Genomic DNA, 16,908 nt, shown 5'->3' on the forward strand with positions numbered 1-16,908 from the left:
TTGTCTTGTAACTTAACCTACACTGATTCGAGAATTAAGGCATCGTCAGTCGTGAAAACCTGCATCAAGGATTTATCCCACAGGAATCCGTTTCTTCTTTCATCAAGGCCATAACGGCTGAAAACTGTCTATATGACATTGACGGTCTTTCTTTCTTATAATGCAATGTAGGCCCAATGGCTACCTTCTCATGAATAAAGGGAACAGTGATTGGTGAGAACTTTTCTCTGGGTCCCGTCATTTGCAAAAAAGCCAGACTCTGGACTTTTTTGCTTTAGCAACTGGATTCAATTTTGTAATCTGTGGTGATTAGAAGCTATGAGATAGATCCCAGACACGTAAATCACTGTGTTTCACAAATTTTCCTATCAAAAATGTTCTTCAATACTCACCATTGTCTCCTCTTACGGTTCCATAAGCGAGTTCGTGTCCTGGGTCGTAACCGAATCGGAAAGGACGTACCGATTCAGAAATACCTCGCTGATTCGTTCAATGCCCAGAGATTAGCTCGGAAAAACAGACCGAGCAAAAATGCGGTGCGTCGTTGAATGTCCAAATCAGCTCGATAGAACAGAGTCAGAAATGTCTCCATACGTTGTTAAATGTCCCAATTAGCGCGGAAGTCGAGTTCGTATCGAGTCTGAAATACATCGCCATTGAATGTTCCGAGATTAGCTCGGAAAGATATACCGAGTGTTAGAAATATTTCGCTGAGTCTCATTAGTTTGGTTCCGAACTAATTAGGTGTCCCAATCACTTCGGAGGAGAGCCTACTGAATCAGAAATACCTAGCTGAATTTTTCAGTCGAATGCAAGGCCGTAATTAGGAATTTTGTCACCCCCACAACTTTAAAATTCGATGACGATGTTCTTTGTTCTTACCTAAAATCGCCCCCCCCCTTAAATTTTGCCGCCCGGGCAGTTGATCCGTCCAGTTCCGGCCCTGGAAGAATGAAAGAAATTTACGCCCTACGTATATAATTTTTCCATCAGCTTTGTCCGTCTTGTAGGCTTGTTCTGTCGGCGAAATTCCGCAAACAAGAGAAAATCACGAGTCTGGCATAGACCAGAACCTGCTGGGAATGAAAAGAACTACTCTAAGAAGCAGGGTATCGCGCGATTTCAATGAACCAGATTTAAAATGTATGAGATTATATCGCAACTACATAAAATATTTCCGCAATACAAAAAATTCGGCGAACCAGGTAAAAAAAAGGCATTTTCCGCTGTGTTTTTTGGTTCAGCACTCGCATAAGTGGATGAACAAAATTTACGGCCTCTCGTACTTTTCAAATCATCATCACACAGAAGCATTCGGGGATTAGCGGAGGAAAATTAATTAACAAAACTTTAATTAATTTCTTCACTAAATGAAAAGTGCTGGAGCGGGTCTCTCTGTAGGAAGCATCTATTCATTTACGTACGTACGTACCTCCGGGGGGGGGGGGGACGACGACTCCTAGATTCCTCTCAAAAGCGAAAAGGATCGTTAATTGTGATTTCGCTCGCTTCCAGCATCAAGTCATCAAGCCGGAAGCAATCAGGTGGAAACACCGATCCCCCCTCCTCTTCCCTCATCGTTCCCCTTCCCCCAACCGGGACTCGAACCCGCAACCCTTTTCCAACACCGGTACCTCTCTCTCCAAAGCCTCAGTTTCAACTCTTTCCTCTGTCTTCCCCCCTCAACTATCTAGGACGATTTCCTCATCAAAGCGAATCGCTCTCAATTATGCTAATTGCCTTTGCGAATTCGTAAATGTTGTCCTTTGCCATTTCCACATTCCTCTTCTCTCTCTCTCTCTCTTTCTCTCCCATTCGATAATCAATTTGAACTTAGAGAGAGGGAGAGAAGCCATTTTGAAACTCTCTTGAGAACGAACCAATCCGTAGAAATAAATTTCAATTGTTTTCAATTGGGTAATTTTCTGTTTTTTTTTTTGGTAGCCTTTTTTTCCCCCAATTGGTTTGTTTGTTTGTTTATTCCTTCTTTTTTCTCCGCCCTTTTTTTTCGCTTAATTGTCTCTCATTGGCTGTCTTCCGCTTTCCTCCTCCCCCGCCGTTCCCTTCTCCGTTCTTATTGGTTGTTTTTTCCCGCGTTAATTTCTAACTTTCTTGATGAGGAAATTTTCGGACGCAAATGATCATTAGATCCTCATTTATTTTACTTTCGCTTAAATTTTTTTTCGAATTTTCCATCGTAACTGCACCTTTATTTTCCGGGAATTTTATGTATTTAAGTACATAATTGATCTCAGGATTATTCGGAATAAATTTTTTTCTCTAAAGTCTTATGGAGCATTAAGTTTCGTTTTTAGCGGTTGTTTTTCTTAAGGTAAATTTAGTTTATTTATTTTTTCCCCTCCATTTATCGTGAGGAAAATAATACAGATCAATTTTAAATCTTCCAATTTCTAATTACAAAAAAGGGCATCATCGTGAGATTTTTCTGGTGCTGCTGTGGATTCTGTTCTGAAATAATTCGAATATGACGTGAAATTGAATTAAATTGCATTCCAAATTGAATTAAATTTCAATTAAATCGAAAAATTACAATTAAAATAACATCACTAGAATTTTTTAGGTCTTTGACAGTCTGCGGGTCAGAAACTTTAATATATTATGCGAACCATATGGCTCGTATTTTACGGGATATTCACGTAGTTTCAACCGTCCCGACTTTTCTATAAAATGTCCCGTTTTTTTTGCACGATTTTCACTGAGTCTTACTTGAATTTATATTTTTTACTGAAATCCCAAGGAATTTTGTGGCTATAAATTACATGATGATAATTATCATAATTAAAGTTAAATAATTTTATTCACTTCTCATGTTTATCCAAACATATATAGTGTATCCCGCTTATAACGTTTTTGGAAAAAAACCGTCATGAAAAAGTTTTAAACGGGAAATCTTGATAAGGCCTTGGCATTACGCTATAAAAGTTTTTAAAAAAGTTCACTTATAAAACTTGAAAAATGCAACCTATAAGGGCATCGGTTAACAGACTTATTGGTTGTTGTTGTCGTTTTTTTCCAAGTTTTGTAAAATAGCTTTTCTAAAATTTTATATTGTAATCCCGGCCTAAGGATTAGTTAAGGGTTGGATCCACGAAAATAGTTCGTACTAAGTGGGGAAACGTTCTAAATTGACACGTTATAAATGGCATCCACCGTATGATGTTTATTTTTTATTTTTGGCGAATTACATTTTAATCAATATTGGCAGTTGCCGTACATGTGTATTTCCTTCCAGTGGAGATTTTCCAGCTGTTTTAACGATAAGTTGGCAACTTCACTCAACTTTGACAACTTCTGTAGCTACAATTAGAAACTTTATTTTCCCTTGACAACTTCTTGGCTTTTAAATAGCAATTTTACTTGCCTTTCCCAATTTTTTTTTCGTTATATTTAGCAACTTTGCTTTCCCTTGACAATTTTTGACTATATTTGGCAACTTTGCTTTCTCTTGACAATTTGTTTTGCCTATAATTAGGAACTTTGCTTCTCCTAGACAATTTTTTGGTTGCAATTAGCAACTTCCCTTCGACAAGTTTTGGTTATAACTAGCAATTTTACTTTGCCTTCGTCAATTTTTATGGCTATATTTAGCGACTTTACTTCCCTTGACAATTTGTTTTGCTTATAATTGGCAACTTCACTTATCTTTGACAATTTTTTTGGCGATGGCCCGTGTGGATCCCTATCTACCGCATTTTTGTGATGGAAATATGGTCAGCCTTTGACTACTAATAGTTTTTTTGCCGAAACACACCGAGCGGAGGTCGTGCAATCCTAATGTAGAGTAGGCCTGGTTTTCGCGGCCATCATCAGATGGAGATTGGCCTTTCGGGCTTGAAGTACGTCGTTTGACATGAGTTTTCCCATCCCTGGTTGGAGCAGATCCTGTGGATACGAGCTGTTAGAAGAACAAGATCCTTTCTCTCTTCAACAGAATGACAATAATGACCAATCAAATTATAACCAATTTTTATAATACTACACACGTTGGCTCCTGATGATGTCAGCCAACACAGTTGGAGAAACGTTGAGGGGGAAAATTCAAAACAAAATAACGGCCTTCAAGCCCACCACCAAACCAGAACACGGCTCCCACTCTGTCCCAAGATAGGGATATAAGCGGTTAACAAAGCCACGCTGGTAGTGGTGGTGGCCTTCAAGCCCGCAAACCAATTTTTATTTACAGTCATTCTCGGTTATAACGACCTCGGTTGTAACGACTACTCGTTTATAACGCTAATAATTGTCAGCCAATACAGTTGGAGAAACGTTGAGGGAAAAATTCAAAACAATAACGGCCTTCAAGCCAACCACCAAACCAGAACATGGCTCCCACTCAGTCCCAAGATAGGGATATAAGCGGTTAACGAAGCCACGCTGGTGGTGGTGGTGGCCTTCAAGCCCGCAAACCACTTTTTATTTACAGCCATTTTCGGTTATAACGACCTCGGTTGTAACGACTACTCGGTTATAACGCTAATAATTGTCAGCCAATACAGCTGGAGAAACGTTGAGGGAATAATTCAAAACAATAACGGCCTTCAAGCCCACCACCACCAAACCAGAACATGGCTCCCACTCTGTCCCAAGATAGGGATATAAGCGGTTAACGAAGCCACGCTGGTGGTGGTGGTGGCCTTCAAGCCCGCAAACCAATTTTTATTTACAGTCATTCTCGGTTATAACGACCTCGGTTGTAACGACTACTCGTTCATAACGCTAATAGTTGACTGTCTGGACTGATTCTCTTAGAGAAAGTTATGTATAGTTATTTATAGCCTTGCTTGTATAACGTCGATGAAAAACACAATGACCTCGTATATAACGACATACTTTCGTCACTTTTTTTCTGTTCTTACTTCCCCCCCCCCCTCCCCCAAGAAATATACCTTGAATAAGAGGTCATCATATAGAGCTAATGTTAGAGCCGCATATGAATTGTTACTGCAGGACTTTAACGCACAGCGAGTCAAACTTATTCACAGTCTACGCCGCTTAATGTGATCACATCGGGACTCGGGACATCGGTTTCTGATAACAATAACAGGCTGATAACGATAACTTACGGGGTTGGGGGGGGGAAGGAATCCAATTTCAACTTTGGCTAAATTTTAGCTTCATAATGCGCAAAAAAGAACTTACGACAGGAAAGAAGATTGATAACATTATCCGAAGTCCCAAAAGAAAAATTTTTTTCTCACGTTATGATATTGATCAGTTCCGTTCTTTGCAAAAGTGATAGCAATACCCTTAATGATAACATTATCCGTGATTCTAATTAGCGGCGTAGACTGTGATAAACAAAAAGCAACTAACTCGTCGCGCATACACGCTTACAACGACCGAAACAGGTTGCAACAACGTACACTCAACCCTCGGTTTACGAATTCGACTCGTTCTTGAAGTCCGTTCGTAAACCGAATCGTTGGCAACCCGAAGTGATTTTTTTTCCCCTGTGCATAAAACCAATATTGTTATCATTGAACCCACACTGAAAAAAATCACCAGTATTTTATAAAGAGACGAAATGTAATCGGAATGAAAACATTATGCGGGGGCAAAGTCTGCGCTATCGTGAAAATATATCGTCTATAATAGAGTAGGGGTCTTCAACCGTTTTCTAGTCGCGAGCACTGCTGCCTGCATCCATCATCAAAAGAGAAGAGCACCCCCCTTTTTGGATGAAATCGGACATGAGCATCGGGCACTCTGGGTGCTTCAGGGAGCACCGTGGTGCTCGCGAGAAACGGATTGAAAATGCCTGATCTACAATCTCACACTCCTCCTTCCAACCATAAAAAAAATGTATCGTGTCTCTTGTTGAACGGCACAATATGACCATCCCATATGACGAATTTTTGCTCTTTGGAATTATTAGGGGGCCTGCATATATATATACAGGGTGGCCGAAAAGTCCGTGGAAACTTTAAAAATTAATAAAAACCGGAAAAATAACCGAAATGAAAAACGGTTTGCAGGGTTAGCATCCCTAGGTCACGGGAATTTTTTTTAAGAAGGGGAGAAAACCCCCCTCAAAAAACATCCGATAGGTGGCTCTGACGTACACGAGTCAAAGAAAAGATACGCAAATAACGAACAGTATGCCTCCAGATCGTTTATTACAGCAGTATGTGTTCCACATGACCACCACCAACACGACAACATATAACAGGCGAGTCACAAATCCAGCAACGGTAAACCGTGTATATGGACCTGTTGCACTCAACAGGTCCATATACACGGTTTACAACGCCGAAAGTCGCTCGTACCAGCGCCACCTGTCGGCTGTCCCCCCCCGCCCACCTTAAAAAAAATTCCCGTGACCTAGCGATGCTAACCCTGCAAACCGTTGCGGTTGTTTCTTCGGTTTTTGTTCATTTCTAAAGTTTCTACGGACTTTTTGCCCACCCTGTATATATATAAAGTCGTAATACATATACTAAACACCAAATATGCATTCAAATACAAATACAGAGGCCACAAAAAAAAAACGGCCGGTATTACACTATAAAAGTTTTATAAAAGCCCTTTTATAAAACTTGAAAAATTCAACCAATAAGATTATCGGTTGCATTTTGCTCGAATGTAACCTATGAGCTTTATTGGTTGGATTTTTTTGAGTTTTATAAAAGGAATATCATAAAACTTTTATAAAACTTTGAAAATACAACCAATAAGCTGATCGATTACATTCGAGCAAATGCAACCGATCTGTTTATTGGTTGTATTTTTCAAGTTTTATTAAAGGACTTTTATAAAACTTTTACAGTGTAATCCGGGCCTAAAACAAACTTAAAGCGAAATACCTGCGTACGGAAAAGGCAGTGTAATGAGAGCTTAGCTAATTACTATCGTCACTAGAAATAATGAATGTAAATATTCTGTTAATAAGGCCTGAATAATGATAAGAGAATCAATTTAATACACAGCAGGGCCGTCTTAAGAGCATCACGGGCCACCGGGCCAAGTGATTTTTCTGAGGCCCTAAATGGCGAATTATAGAAAATTTCAAACAGATCTAACTTTTGTGAGGCCCCTCTTCTCTTGGGGCCACCCCGGGCCCATGCGCAAAGACGGCACTGATACACAGCAATTTCGCCTGTAGTCGCGGGCCGCACAAAATCACACCACGGGCCAGCCCTGATCTAGATTAAATAGTTTATATCAAGGGCCAAAATAGCATTAGTTATTGATACACCGATGAAAAATAATTAATCTATATCATGCAACCAATCATACAAATAATTACATAATTATCCAATACCTTTACATTTTCTATTAACACCAGTCTAGAATCCGCAGTACAGTCGAATCCTGTTTTAACGAATACCGTTATAGCGAAAATCTCGTTTTAACGAACATTTTTCTAATCCCCCAGATAAGTTTACATAGGAAGAATGAAAATACCTGGAATTCCTTTTATAACGAAATTTCGTTATAATGAAGTGATTCCTCCGGTCTATTGGAGTTCGTTATAACGGGATTCGACTGCGTAACAATAATACGAAACTAAATAATATATAACAACTCATGTGTAGGTATATTTTCTTTGTTTCAGCAACACAAAAATTAAAAAAAAAAGTATACGTATACGTTATATGGAACAATTGCCAACCCGTAACAAACCACAATAGTAAGACTGTTGCTGAACTACAGTCGAATCCCGTTTTAATGAATGCCGTTATCGCGAAAATTTCGTTTTAACGAAAGCTTTTCTATTCCCCCAGATAAGTTTACGGTAGGAGCATTGTAAAAATCTGGAATTCCTTTATAACGAAATGATTTGTCTGGTCTCTTGGAGTTTTTTTTATAACGGGATTCGACTGTAATATCACTTAGTGATACTACTTACTTACTTACCTTCTTACTTTACTTCTTACCTTACTTACTTTACCTTTAGTGTTACTTACTTACCTTCTGGAAGGACATTCATGTCCCTCGGGGTCAATTGCGCGCGCATTAAACGTTTCTATATGTACATGCTACTGCCAATGCCCGAAATTGGCCAGTTCGCGAACGGACCGGTGATCCCTGGCCAAAGTCTGATAACAAAAGACATGATTCGGGATCATCGCCAAGTTGGCGCATTTTTTCGTCTTAATTATGTCCACGTTAGTTATGGCAGCCCCCACGGAACTAATCCAATACATTTAGACATGTATCACACGTACACGTTTGCGATTAAAAAACATTATTTGGCTCCTACTGGGCCAGGTCTTGCATCAGCACATCGAGATTTGGCCAGGGATCTCCGGCCACTTCGCGAAATGGCGGGGCAACAGTACGGATCATTTCTGCAGTTTTGCACATCGAGATTTGGCCAGGGATCTCCGGCCACTTCGCGAAATGGCGGGGCAAAGTACGGATCATTTCTGCAGTTTTGCACATCGAGATTTGGCCAGGGATCTCCGGCCACTTCGCGAAATGGCGGGGCAACAGTACGGATCATTTCTGCAGTTTTGCACATCGAGATTTGGCCAGGGATCTCCGGCCACTTCGCGAAATGGCGGGGCAAAGTGCGGATCATTTCTGCAGTTCTGACTTTGGCCGAAGCTGTTAACCAATTCGCGAAGTGGCCGGCCCCGTCACGAATCGGTCGCACCTCGGGCTTTGGCAATAACATATTTATATCATTGTATTTGAGTAATTAAAAAAAAATTAGCTCTGTCCCCCCAAATCGTAACGCATATTGGTGGGATCAGAAGAAACGTACACGGGGGGGGGGGGGGGGCTCGTGCCTCCCGCACCCGACGGTCAAAAATTTACTTTTTTAATGCAAAAACAATATTTTTATTAACTCTAAGCCATATAATGATAAATCGCATAAAGGCCCTTGGCCCGCGGACCAAATAAGGCCCTCGGGGGTTATCTGATGCGGCCTGCACTCCTCAAACCTAATTTTGTAAAAATGAACTAAGCGGCAGATTTGCAGATCGCTTAAGTGTCCCGTGGTACAATTCCAGAGCATTTGGGCGGCCCGTGGCACATTTTCAGATCACTTAAATGACCCGGGACACAGTGGCAGAACACTTGAGCGATCCGTGACGCATTTACAGATCCCTTGAGTGACATGTGACGTAGTTTTAGAGCACTTAAGTGGCCCCCAGTGCGGTTCTACATCACTCATGTTACCCGCCGCGGCACATTCTCAGAACAAATTTAATAAAAATACAGTTGAAGAAGACCTGTTCAAAAACTAAGTTTCTAACTTAGGAAAAATAAACTAAAACGAAATACATCATTTTAAAAACATGAAACAGTTTGACAAATTTAAGTATAAAAATTCATGGTCATTGTTCATGTTAACATGTTTTACAATATAACTAATGATAGGGAGTTGCTCCAGACCAACTTAAACAGGATTGCAGCATGGGCAAATGAATGGAGAATGACGTTTAGCGTAGATAAGTGCATGGTCGCTCATTTTGGTTCGAACAACCCGCGGTTCTCTTACGAGTTGAATGGTGTCACTATCCCGGATGCAACTAGGGTCGCCGAATTCTCATTGACGAGCGGCTTAGGTTTTCTGAACATTGTTCAGCGGTAGTCAAAAAATCGAATAGAATGCTTGGTCTCATTTTCAAAAAGGTCTCTTCGCGTTCTCCTGAAGTCATTCTTCCGCTTTTCCGAGGCTTAGTTCGTCCTGGACTGGAGTATGCTGTAAGGTTTTGGAGACCATACCTACAGAGGGACATAGACTTGGTTGAAGGGGTGCAGAGAAGAGCTACGCGTGTCCTTATTGGCACACAGGGCTTGAGTTATGAAGAGAGACTTCATTTTTTGAATATGTTCACATTGGATGAATGCAGGTGTCGAGGAGATGTGATCGAAGTGTTCAAAATTTTCAATGGGATGGATAGGATGGACCATGAACTTTCAGTACACCGCCAATCGACTGCTTTTACAAGGGGAAACCAGTATCGATCGGTAAGGGACACTGCAAGGTTATGGTGTCGCAGGGGGAATTTTTCTCTAATAGGGTTGTCAATAAATGGAATAGCTTACCCCCGGAGGTAGTAAATTGTAACACATTTGACACGTTTAAAAAGAAATACGATAAACATGTTGGGGTCAATCGAGAAGCTCCATCCATTCTTAGAATAAGACAACCATAACTATTCTTTATGGGCATTGTCATAGGCGTACGCAGAATTTTCTCAAAGAGGGGGGGGGGGTGTTAAGTTTTTTCCGGCAAAATCACACCATAATCTCGGCTTGAGGGGGAGGGGTTAGAACCCCGAAACCCCCCCTTTGCGTACGCCAATGGGCATTGCATAATATTTTATCATATATATATACATATTGTTTTTAATTGCATCTGTAATTGGGTTGCTGCATTTTTGAAATATATGGCATCCATATTTGTTATGGGCATCTTTTTCTCAGCCATCCCGTTGGGCATTTTGCCTGTTGCGGCGTTGTTTTTGTATTTGTATAACTGTCAAGAAATGGAAAGAGTACATGAATACAACTACGTACCTAGGAATAATAATACAAGATGATTTTTAAAATGAAACTCATAGTGCGGAAAAATCATAAAAAAAAATTTATAGAGACTGAAACACACAAAATAGACAATAACTTTCTAAAAGATTTATTTTATGCTTGGATATATTCAATAGTAACATATGGAATGACTGCTTGGGGAGGTGCTTATCAAACAGATATACAAAAACTAGATAATATATGCCACAAAATACAAATACAAATACAACGCCACAACAAGCAAATTGCCTAACGAGGTGGCTGACTTAAGAACATCATGGATCCCCGAGCCATTTTTTGGAGGCCCTACCTACTACTGCTACACCACACATGCACTCCGCCCACACACCCCCCCCCCACCCCGCGGAACCCCCAACGAATCGGTACATGCGGGAATGTGCGTGTACGTGTAGTGAAACCTGACGTGAAGTTTTTTTTGTTTCCCTGTAATGCTTGTTATGTGTAGTGCTGCCATCTGCCACCAGTTTTTCTAACTATGAGTGAAGTGTTATGATTGAATGATTTATCGTTGTAGGACTGTTGCTCTCTGTGGCGAGACTTTTTAACGGGGAGATCGGCTCGCATTTGCGCCTTGAAGTGGGAAAATAAGATCCCAAATAACAAACACCACAATAAACATCAACAAAACAGAATGCCATAAGCTAACTGTAAGACAAAAAACTATGTTTATATAAAGAGTAATAAAATTTTTTCATTCTTAAAACAATAATTGGTTAGAAACGAAACAAAATGGAACCTCGTCTTGATTGAATAACTTATATCAAGTGCCGAAAACAAATAAAACGTTATTCCAAACGAGTTGAAATAGCGTTAATGTATCTATAATGTGTTATCGGTGTGTGTTATATACAGGGTGATCATCGAATAAGCCCTTATTTCAAAATTAAATATCTCTACAACAAAGATCAATAGAATTATGCGGTAAACGGTACGTTTATTAGCGAAACTGTAAGAATGTTGTACAGAAATTTCGAAAATTTAGTTTTTTTTTAATTTTTTAAAATTTAAGAAAAACAAAACTAGAGATTTTGGGGTTCCGAAAATCCTTATTTGTGTGAAGAGAAACCACTGCATTCGCCTAAAGTTACTGCATGGGCTGCGGTATGCGCCACGTGTGCTGACAAATTGTTCCAAAATTGTAACGTAACGTTCAGTAGTAATCGTTTCTCGCACGAAGAAGGGGGGCCGATAATGCCTCTGGCGCATACCGCAGTCCATGCAGTAACTTTAGGCGAATGCAGTGGTTTCTCTTCACACAAATAAGGATTTCCGGAACCCCAAAATCTCCAGTTTTGTTTTTTTTTATTTTAAATTTTAAAAAATTTAAAAAAAAAACTAAATTTTCGAAATTTCTGTACAACATTCTTACAGTTTTGCTAATAAACGTACCGTTTACCGCATAATTCTATTGATCTTTGTTGTAGAGATATTTAATTTGTAAATAAGGGCTTATTCGCTGATCACCCTGTATGTATGTTTCTACATATGTACTTGTATTTGTACTTGTACTATGTGTTTGTATATGTTATATATGTTTCTATATGTTTGTATAAACATGTTTGTACATGTTTGTACATTTTTGTACATGTTATATATGTTTTTATATGTTTGCACATGTTATATATGTTTTTATATGTTTGCACATGTTATATATGTTTTTATATGTTTGCACATGTTATATATGTTTTTATATGTTTGCACATGTTATATATGTTTTTATATGTTATATATGTTTTTATATGTTTGCACATGTTATATATGTTTTTATATGTTATATATGTTTTTATATGTTATATATGTTTTTATATGTTTGCACATGTTATATATGTTTTTATATGTTATATATGTTTTTATATGTTTGCACATGTTATATATGTTTTTATATGTTTGCACATGTTATATATGTTTTTATATGTTTGCACATGTTATATATGTTTTTATATGTTATATATGTTTTTATATGTTTGCACATGTTATATATGTTTTTATATGTTTGCACATGTTATATATGTTTTTATATGTTATATATGTTTTTATATGTTTGCACATGTTATATATGTTTTTATATGTTTGCACATGTTATATATGTTTTTATATGTTATATATGTTTTTATATGTTTGCACATGTTATATATGTTTTTATATGTTATATATGTTTTTATATGTTATATATGTTTTTATATGTTTGCACATGTTATATATGCTTTTATATGTTATATATGTTTTTATATGTTATATATGTTTTTATATGTTTTTATATGTTTTTATATGTTATATATGTTTTTATATGTTTTTATATGTTTTTATATGTTATATATGTTTTTATATGTTTGCACATGTTATATATGCTTTTATATGTTATATATGTTTTTATATGTTATATATGTTTTTATATGTTTGCACATGTTATATATGTTTTTATATGTTTTTATATGTTTTTATATGTTATATATGTTTTTATATGTTTGCACATGTTATATATGCTTTTATATGTTATATATGTTTTTATATGTTTGCACATGTTATATATGTTTTTATATGTTATATATGTTTTTATATGTTATATATGTTTTTATATGTTATATATGTTTTTATATGTTTGCACATGTTATATATGTTTGCACATGTTATATATGTTTTTATATGTTTGCACATGTTATATATGTTTTTATATGTTTGTACATGTTATATATGTTTGCACATGTTATATATGTTTTTATATGTTTGCACATGTTATATATGTTTTTATATGTTTGTACATGTTATATATGTTTTTATATGTTTGCACATGTTATATATGTTTTTATATGTTTGTACATGTTATATATGTTTGTACATGCTATATGTGTGTCTCGGCACAGAGATGGCAGCACTACACATAACAAGCATTACAGAGAAACACAAAAAACTTCACGTCAGGTTTCACTACACGTACACGCACATTCCCGCATGTACCGATTCGTTGGGGGTTCCGCGGGGGGGGGTGTGGGCGGGGTGCATGTGTGGTGTAGCAGTAGTAGTAGGTAGGGCCACCAAAAAATGGCTCGGGGATCCATGATGTTCTTAAGTCAGCCACCTCGTTGGGCAATTTGCCTGTTGTGGCGTTGTATTTGTATTTGTATATGTTATATATGTTTGTATATTGTATAGATGTTGTGTACAAATACGAAATATGTACATATTTCGTATTTGTGTAATTAAAACATAAAGAAGTAACAAAATAAAAATAAACTGATCGAAAATAAAGTGAATCAGAAATAAAGTAAAAATTTGGCAAACAAAGTAAACTATCGTATACATGCAATAAAAGAAGTAAATAGAAACATAATATAACCAAATATAACCAATATAAACATAACCAAACGAAATAAACCGAATAAAACAAAACAGAAAAAATTAAATACGATTTTAGAAAATACGCACGGGGAAAAAAAAATATTAAGAACAATAATTAGAATAAATTAGTTTATTCAGAATTTATTAAGAATAAATATTAATAGATATTACATCATAGTAATCAAAAAATGCGTAATTATTTTCATAATGGACGATTACGATTGATTCTTTCCGATGTTATCAATTTTCTTACAAACAACAATGACTGACGGTTCCGCATCAGATCACATCCATCAACAACGGACAATAAAAGACCTCCCCCTTTCCCCTCGAGGCATCCAATCAACGACGAGACCGCATCGTAGCCCCGCCCCCCCACCCACCTCCGTCAACCCCAAACCCGTAACCGCCGACTTCAATTCTAATCAATGTTATATGACGGATATCCTGGAGATAATTTCACTTTACAGAGCCATCAAGAAAGAGTAACACTTTCACCTCACTTGGACAATCTGTAACATTACTAGACACCCCCCCCCCCACCAACGTCTCTTACACGTCATTAAGAAAAAGAAAATAAAGAAACCCCATTCTCTCCCAGGGGACTATAACAAGGCTGAAATTTATGGTTTCGTTCTCCAAGAAAGCCATTCTTTTCTTTTCTGGAAGACAATAGAAAAAAAGAGGAACCCCCCCCCCCCCACCGCCATCTTTAAATGGGGTTCCTCAAAAAGTGTGAACAACCAAAGCCGACGAGAACCCTGTAATCAAGAACGCGTTTGGTCACAGACAATCCGATACAAAGGCGTGGGAGTTGACGCTCCGGTGGCCACACCCACATCCGCTATACTGTTCGGAACGGGTCGCGGACGACTCGTTAATGGTATTTGTACAATAAGAATAGAGAAAAATAATAGAATGGCGAGATTGCTGTTATCTTCCTTTGATGGAGCAGTCGTGATTCCGTCATTAATACAGGCTTCTGATAGAGACTCTGGAAGAATCCATTTCGATCCTGGGACCGTATGGATCGATGGTCTTTAACTATATAGACAAAGAAAACAAGGACTGCCCCTTTTATCAGGGTTCGTGATCCATGGGTCTCGCGTTACGTTGAAGGTATCATCATCGCCTTGATGGAATTGGTATCGTCGTTAGAATCTTCCGGGATACAAATTATATGATATGATTTTCTATACCTTCCCAGCCAATCATCTGATAGTATAGACGGGTAGACACATTTGAAAGGAATGGTGGGGGGTTCTCTTTGGCTCCTGCTGATGTTGTCGATAATCGAGTTTCGTTCTTATTAATCTCTAGTCTAATGGGATTTTTGAAGACAGTACCCGTTCGGAAGTCGGTCGAAGTTACAACCAATCAATAGTGCAATAGGGCTGTCGAAAGCGCTGAACTAAAATGAAAAAGTGATGTCCAGGTTTCAACCAATCCGTGGCACACTATTGATTGGCTCTTTCTGTGACTAACAAAAGAAACCAAGTTCTGTTGATCCGAAACTGCCATCAAGGATCTAATAATCAAACATTTCGATGACTTGATGATGATTTTGTGCTCGGCTAAGACACATGAAATCAATACGCTTTCTGGATATTATGCCGAGTTGGACTTGGAAAGAAAGTGATGTTTTCTCTCCACCGGGAATCGAATCCAGGACCTCTTGCGTGGTGTCTCTCCTCTTTCATGTATCTTTGGCCGAGCGAAAAATCGTCATCCTCCATCTCTACTGACGCCGCCTGGAGGCTATCAGCTCAAGTTAAAAAGGCTTGCAGTCTCTGGTCAGCAAGTCACGCTACCGTGCGTGTCTTAAGAATTTAAAGGGATCGTCTCTCTATGGCATAATGGTCAGTGTGCGCTTGCCCGATATGAAAGAGGTCCTGGGTTCGATTTCCGGTGGGGAGGGAATTTTTCTTTTACAAGTTCCCATAGGCATAATATACAGAAAGCGTATTGATTTCAATTTGGTTGCTGTTCATTCATTGTTATAGGGTCTAATCCATAATTTTCCAAAAGATTTTGTTCCATCGCCCCCTTCTTCAGAATTTTTTTTTATTTCACCGCCCCAACTCAAGCGAATCCACAGGATTTTATGTTATACTCGTAGCTTCTATCGCCCCCCCCCCCGGACCATTCCATCGTCCACCAGGGGGCGATATTGTCCAGCTTGGGAAACACTGGTCTAACCCGTGTTCTTCAACAGTTGGTTCGTGGATCGGTGTCGGTCAGTGAGAATTTCCAGCCAGTCTGTGAAACATTTCGACCGATTCATACACAGCCGCTGCTACATAATTTCAGATTCAACTGAACGTTACACTCGTTACCAAGTGGACGTAAAGATGAAGTTCGGGAAGAAAATTCACAACGCCTCAGTGTGGAATCGCAAAAATCAACCTCTAACATTAGCTACTAGTGGAGTCGGGAAGCGGTCCACGCGCAGTCCCATTCAGCGCTCTAAGGGGAAGAAAGCGACAGTCTTCTGTAGTTTAATTGGTAGAGCACTCTCCCGGGCTGTCAGAAGATGGTGGTTCGATTCCCCCACACCAGGCTTGTGAAATTCCTTTCCGATCTTCATCTCCGCTTAGTAGTAACCAGGCTTTCATGCTTCGTATAACTGCGGAGAGTGACATCATTTCGCTCTGTTATTCCGCCTTCACAATGGGTTTTCACCTCTTTTTGTCTCAGACGTCAACAGGTCCGCGAATTATATTTATTAATTTAGTTTTTTTGTCAGTCCACAAATTTTTTCTTTAATAAATTTATTTTTCTCCAGTCCGCAAATAATTTCTCCAATTTATTTTTTCTTCCTTTAATTTTTCCCAATTTGTTTAATTTGTTTGTCCGGTCGGCAAATCATTTCTCCTATTTATTAATTGTTTCTCTTATTTATTTTTTTGCCGGTCGGCAATTTTTTTTAATTTATGAAAACTTGACTTTATTTTGCGGACTGGTTTCTTACCAGTCCGCAATTATTATTATTATTCATTTATTTTATCTGGTCAGCAAATTATTTGTCAAATTAGTTTATTTTTTACG

Source organism: Pholcus phalangioides, unplaced genomic scaffold (genome assembly GCF_987345545.1).
Source record: "Pholcus phalangioides strain wild (caught in Gottingen) unplaced genomic scaffold, Ppha-v1.0 ptg000041l_1, whole genome shotgun sequence".
Lineage (NCBI taxonomy): Eukaryota > Metazoa > Arthropoda > Arachnida > Araneae > Pholcidae > Pholcus > Pholcus phalangioides.